A 7,949-nucleotide genomic window follows, 5' to 3' on the forward strand; every position below is an offset into this window, starting at 1 on the left:
CAATGGAGACGAAGAAGACGAAGAGATGTACAGAGATCGAACCCAATGGAGAAACTTTGCGAGGTACCACAACTGACTGGACAGCTGGCCTACCTGGAGTATGGTGAGATGAGAAGGAAATAATAAATGATATATAATAAAAAATCATAAATAATACACAAATAAAAAAAAATAATAAAAAAAAATAATAAAAATAAAAAATAAAATATAATAAAAAAAAATATTAATAATAAATAATAAATAATAAATAATAAATAATAAATAATAAATAATAAATAATAAATAATAAATAATAAATAATAAATAATAAATAATAAATAATAAATAATAAATAATAAATAATAAACAACAAATAATAAATGATAAATAATATATAATAAATAATAAATGATAAATAATAAATAACAAATAATAAATAGTAAATAATAAATAATAAATAATAAATAATAAATAATAAATAATAAATAATAAATAATAAATAATAAATAATAAATAATAAATAATAAATAATAAATAATAAATAATAAATAATAAATAATAGATAATAAATGATAAATAATAAATAATAAATAATAAGTAACAAATAATAAATAGTAAATCATAAATATCAAATAGTAAATAATAGATAATGAAAAATAAATAATAAACAAAATAAATGAATAATAATAAAATGAATAATATTAAACAATAAACAAAAAATAATAAACAAAAAATAACGGGAAAAGTGAGAGAATGGAGGATGAATGAGAAATGAGGAATGAGGAAAACGTGGAGGGAGAGAAACAAAAAAAGGAGAAAGAGAGATGATGCAAGGGGAACAAGAGATATGAGAAGTGAGAAAGACCACGAGAGGCCGGGGGGCCATGATCTGATTAGCGGAGGGAGCAAACCTGGAATTTCTTGTTTTGTTTTTCGAAAACCGGAGGAGGATGTGAGTGTTACCATTTGTTTAATCCCAGTTTTCGCTGCAGTTCACCATTTCCACATTCGTTTAGCTAACCACCAACAACTATATTTAACTAAAGTGATGTGAAATGGCTGTGCTATTTGATTTCCTATTTTTTTTTCCTCATTTTGATGTTTATGATTCAAAGATTACAAAGGAGACCTTTTGGTCCATAACTAGGTTGGATGCGAAATATATATATATATATATATATATATATATATATATATATATATATATATATATATATATATATATATATATATATATATATATATATATAATAAATAAATAAATTATAATGATATGAATAATAACAAATAAGTAAATGTTTAGGTATAGTTGAATAATAAGCAAACAGGTAAATAGTAAATAATAATAAATTGGTAGATAAATGATGATAAATGAAAATCAAGGAAATAATAATAAATAGACAAACAATAACAAACAAATAAACATACAATATAAAATAAATTGCAGGCATTACAGCATCTTGCTTAGGTGTTTATCTAAACAAATCTTAAAGCTTCGAACTGAACTATATTCCACTGCCTCTTCAGGAAGTTTATTCCATTCATTAACTACACGGTTGGCGAAGTTGTTTCCACCCACATAGAGACTGCGATTGAAACTAGACTGCAATAGGCTAGATTAGTTTCGGTGATATAATGTTAGGTTTGGTTAGGTTAACTTATATCGCGAAAACAAAGCGGTTTCTTTAAGAAAGGAAACTCCTTAATACCTGATTCACAGTCTTATAAGTTGGAAAAAGACATTGATTTATGCTACCAGAAAAAAAAAAAAATTACCCAGTGGACAGATAGAAGAAGTATTAGATCAACTTTAATCATGTCTGGCACAAGAGAAACATCATTGTGATGGTCAATTGTTTTACATCTTGCACTATTCTTGTCAGGACTCGTTCGCTAATGCTAATAAACACAAGGCATCTCTACGCGTTTTTCAACAAAGTATTATTATAGAAATACATCATTGAACTTCTTCCTTTACTCTCAAGCGTGCTACAAGTCGTCATGGCTTGCTGTAGCACAAGAGAGAGTTAATCCTACATTTTTTTAATTTTCTTTTTCGATTCAACAGTCATTATATTTGTGCCAATATAGCTCAGGGTTTCATTGGGGGAAGTTTTGATCCTCATAAGATGGAGATTTTCCTTCAACTGAATAAAATCGTCTGGTTATAGCCTGAATAAAATATATAGTGGGAGTTTGTTGAAATTGACTTGATTCCCTTCGTGGGTCGACAAAACCTCGACAGAATAAAAAAAAAAAAAAAAAAAAAAAAAAAAAAAAAAAAATCTACAGCGGGCGCCATTATAGCGGAGTGCCTCAAGAACTACAAAATTATTTTCCTTTAGCGCCAGCCATTCCTCCACTTCCCTTTGCCTCATGCGTCCATACAGCCAGGGCAAATGGCAGTCACCGGTATCGTTTGGGGGTCGAACCCAGACGTTCATAGTTCCCAGGCGAGCGCGAGGCTCAAGACATGATCGCTTCTAACTCACTCGTGATTGTCGCCTGGTGATTTTAATCAACTAAGGAAAAAATGGCCTTTGTCCTCAAAGGCTCGAAAGCCATCTCGCTCAACCCGTTCGTTAGTGTTTTAACCTCGAATATATATATGCCCTCGGTGCCGCCAGGCGATTTTATTCAACTACTAAAAAAAAACGTGGAAGCAGTCAACACTAAAGGGGGCGGGGGGGGAGGCTCAACAGACTGACTCGGTACACACACACACACACACACACACACACACACACACACACACACACACACACACACACACACACACACACACACACACACACACACACACACACACACACACACACACACACACACACACACACACACACATACACACGCACACACTCACCTCGAAGTCGTGCCGTCGAGCTCTCTTGACGCGCGCCCTGAATCTGCAATCACCTCCCTAACGATGTGATGATACCTGGTGCCACTGCTGTTGTCTACTCTTTATTTATAACATATGTATATGTATATATATATATATATATATATATATATATATATATATATATATATATATATACATGCAAAGTAGACCACTTGGAAAAAAAGAAACTAACGAAGCAGAGCGCTTTCGTATATTACATCCAGAGCAAAAAGTACTTTTTGCACTGGATGTAATATACGAAAACGGTCTTCTTCGTTAGTTTCTTTTTCCAAGTGGTCTACTTTGCATAAGTGAACACACGTACCTGTGTTCTTATTAGCATATATATATATATATATATATATATATATATATATATATATATATATATAAATATATATATATATACTGTATATATCATAGACGGTTAGGTTCAACTCTTTCGCTCTAATTCACGGCTTATATACTTGTTGTGGCTGCCCATGAGTGATTTTATTTAACCGAGAGGAACTCGGGGTTCTGTGCGGGGGAATGGGTTAAGCCAAACTCTCAGTTAAGATGCTGAGAACCAGTCGAGTGGCGCGTTACTCACCAAACGAAAGCACGTCCTTGGTGTCCTCTTAGGCTTCCTTTGTCCCCCGGTAATTGTTACTATCATTAATATCATTATTATTATTGTTGCTATTATTATTGTTATTATTGTTGTTATTATTATTATTATCATCATGATCATTATTATTATTATTATTATTATTATTATTATTATTATTATTATTATTATTATTATTATTATTATTATTATTATTATTATTATTATTATTATTATTATTATTATTATTATTATTATTATTATTATTATTATTATTATTATTATTATCATTATTATTATTATTATTATTATTATTATTATTATTATTATTATTATTATTCTAATATTATTTTCATAATTATTATTGTTATTATTATTATCATTATTATTATTATTATTATTATTATTATTATTATTATTATTATTATTATTATTATTATTATTATTATTATTATTATTATTATTATTATTATTATCATCATCATTATTATTATTATTACTATTATTATTATTATTATTATTATTATTATTATTATTATTATTATTATTATTATTATTATTATTAATGTGTATACATTGTGACGAATGTGGATAGGAGGTAAGGGAACACGGGCTGAGGGAAATACTTTTATTCCTGACTAGTTTCGCCTGAGTGGCTTCTTCAGAGGAACATAGTTTTAAGTCAAGTTGGTCAATATATATGGCAAAAAAAGGAACGTGGCAAAGTGTCAGGTTGGTCCCCCAGTCGACCTCATCTGTCGGTGTGGCGGAATGTCACAGCGGGTGGACCAAGTATCCTCCTGTTGTTCGCGTGGCTGAAACGTCCGTCTGGATCAGGGGCTCTGTGTTTATTATTCATTACGATAAAGTGTGCTGCTGCTTTAGCCCATATTAAATCCCCAGTCCGCGTAGTGTTGTGATCAGGGATGTTGATAAAAGCGGCCTCCATCGCCTTTCTTTCCTGCCGTGAAATGTTATCCATGAGAATTTTTGCCTGGTCCCATTTTTTGTAGATGGCCTCTTTCGTCGACATGGTTAACTAATGCACTACTAACCCTGTGGTGCCTTACATCTGCTCGGTGTTCTTTCAATCTGGTGTCTAAGCCTCTGCCGGTTTCACCGATGTATTTTCTGTCACATCCACCACACGGGATTTCGTAAACTACGCTGTTGGTATTTGTGGTTGGGTCTTTTTTCTTGATTAAAAGGTCCTTTATTTTCGTACCTGTGGAAGTCGCAAGACGAATGTTGGAGGACGATAAGATTTTGTCTAGGTCTCTCGCTAGATTGGAATTTGGGACCACCCAATATTTAGCGTTGGACTTTTCTCTTTTTTTGCGTAGTATACTACGAGCCTTCTCCTCCAAGGTGCAAAGTAACCCTCTGGGGTATTTGAGCTCTTCAAAAGTTGTTTTAACAATTTCAATTTCATCCGCTAGAAATTCGTCACTGCAAATACGAAGTGCTCTTAAAAACAAGCCTATCACCACACCAGTCTTTGTCCTCTTATTATGTGTAGTGATAGGCTTGTTTTTAAGAGCACTTCGTATTTCAATTTCATCCGCTAGAAATTCGTCACTGCAAATACGAAGTGCTCTTAAAAACAAGCCTATCACCACACCATAATAAGAGGACAAAGACTGGTGTGGTGATAGGCTTGTTTAAGAGCACATTCAGGACATCATCATCATCATCATCATCATCATCATCATCATCATCATCATCATCATCAATCATCATCATCATCATCATCATCATCATCATCATCATCATCATTATTATTATTATTATTATTATTATTATTATTATTACTATTATTATCATTGTTATCATTATCATTGCTATTATTATTATTATTGATATTGTTATATCTGTTATTATTATTATTATTATTATTTTTATCATTATTATTATTATTATTATTATTATTATTATTATTATTATTATTATTATCATTATCATTATTATTATTATTATTATTATTGTTATTATTATTGTTGCTGTTGCTGTTGTTATTGTTATTATTGTTGTCATCATCATCATCATCATCATCATCATCATCATCATCATCATCATCATCATCATCATCATCATCATCATCATCATCATCATCATCATCATCATCATCATCATCATCATCATCATCATTATTATTATTACTATCAATATCATTATCATTATCATTAATGACATGTTGGGCTACAGCTTGTACTGGTGGTCGGTCCTTTGCGGCCTCCTACTCACGGACCATCACATCGTTAACCCTTTCGTCTCCAAGGGACGGAACTCCTCTCGGTTAAAAGAATTCACTCTTCGGAAGCCAGACCAAGTATATGAGCCGTGAATTGCAGCGAAAGAGTTTAACCTAACCGTCTATTATATATATATATATATATATATATATATATATATATATATATATATATATATATATATGTATATTACACACAGGAACCCACAGTCGGAGAAAGAATAAACTTCGAATAAAGAAAAATCCTATATTTCGGCTATCAACTGTAGCCCTCTTCAGGAAAGTACATAAGATAGAGAACAGAGGGGACTTATAAACTACAGTAAGAAGATATGTGGACAGTTGACCTCACTCAGGCGCGGGACAAACTGGGGTGGCGGAGGAGGGAGGAGGTGAGGAGAGGGGAGGATGTAGCGTCAGCATCAACTTGGCTACTGCTGCGCGTGAGATAATGTCAGTTATCCACTGCCCTTTAGATATATTGATATTAGGCATTCCTCAATTAATGCTGATTCGACTATTTTCCTCCTACATCCTCCCCACACTATTTTCCACACTACATCCTCCCCTCTCCTCACCTCCTCCCTCCTCCGCCACCCCAGTTTGCCCCGCACCTGAGTGAGGTCAACTGTCCACATCTCTTCTTACTGTAGTTTATAAGTCCCCTCTGTTCTCTATCTTATGTACTTTCCTGAAGAGGGCTACAGTTGATAGCCGAAATATAGGATTTTTCTTTATTCGAAGTTTATTCTTTCTCCGATTGTGGTTCCTGTGTGTAATTTTACAAATGTGCTACTACATTTTTGTTTAGAAATATATATATATATATATATATATATATATACATATATATATATATATATATATATATTTTTTTTTTATCAACCACAATGCACTTTAATTCTAAGCCATCAACATCGAGTGTCCCGTGGAGGATACATGCAGAAATTGAAACGTGGTACTAAGTCACTACAGCACTTGTTACGCGATAACCAGGTTCGAGTCCTTGGTCGTACCACGTTTCAATTCCTGTATGTAACCTCCACAGGAGACCCGATGTTGATGGCTTAGAATTAAAGTGCATTGTGGTTGATAAAAATGTATATTCACGGGGACCCATTCAGTGTTGTACATATATGCGTATATATATATATATATATATATATATATATATATATATATATATATATATATATATATGTTGTAAATAAACAGTAGACAACAGCAGTAGCAGCAAGTATCATCACATCGTTAGGGAGGTGATTGCACATTCAGGGCGCGCGCATGGAGAGCTCGACTGGCGAGTGAGAGTCTGTTCGTCTACAGAGTCTTCCCCCTCCACTGCCTTCTCGCTGACTGCTTCCACGTCATCGTTATTACACGCTAGACCCTTCTGTGGGATAGGGGAAAAAGGGGTTTTTCCCTCAGCAATTGAATAAAATCGTCTGACGGTACCGGGAGCATATATATTCGAGGTTAAATCACTAACGAACGGGTTGAACGATATAGTTTTCGACCCTTTGAGGACAAAGGGTATTTTGTTCCTCAGCTGATTTAAACCACCAGGCGACACTCGCGAGTGAGTTGAAAGCGATCATGTCTTGAGCCTCGCGCTCGCCTGGGAACTATGAAGGTCTGGGTTCGATCCCAAACGATACCGGTGACTGCCATTTGCCCTGGCTGTATGGACGCATGAGGCAAAGGGAAGTGGAGGAATGGCTGACGCTACAGAAAAATAATTCTGTAGGTTTTGCTTGAGGCACTCAGCTGTAATGGCGTCCGGTGGTTTTTCTTTTTCTGTGTAACGCCTGACGATTTTCTTCTGTCGACGGCTCGTCGACGCACGAAGGGAACCAAAATGACTTCAATAAACTCCCACTATATATTTTACTTAGGCTATCGCCAGACAATTTTATTCAGTCGAGGGAAGGTCTTCATCCCACAGTAAAATTCTTGGTGGGACCTACCCTAGATCGGAGGTTTGGAAAAGTCGGATATTTGGACGTACAATAAAAGATGATAAAAAATCACTGTTTGAGAAATTTTCACTTATTCACGGTACAATAAAGCATAGTAAACAACACAGCAGAGTGGAGAAGAAATAACAAACAAAAGCCAAACGTAAACAAACACCAAAACGCCCGCTAAAATAACAGCCGATCTGAGCGCCATGAGCCGGTAGCGGCGATAGCAACAACTAAACAACCACTCGAAGATCGGATGTGTGGATAAATTCAACTTTTATC

The sequence above is a fragment of the Oratosquilla oratoria genome, chromosome 15 (assembly GCF_046742065.1).
Source record: "Oratosquilla oratoria isolate Oo_2021 chromosome 15, ASM4674206v1, whole genome shotgun sequence".
NCBI lineage: Eukaryota > Metazoa > Arthropoda > Malacostraca > Stomatopoda > Squillidae > Oratosquilla > Oratosquilla oratoria.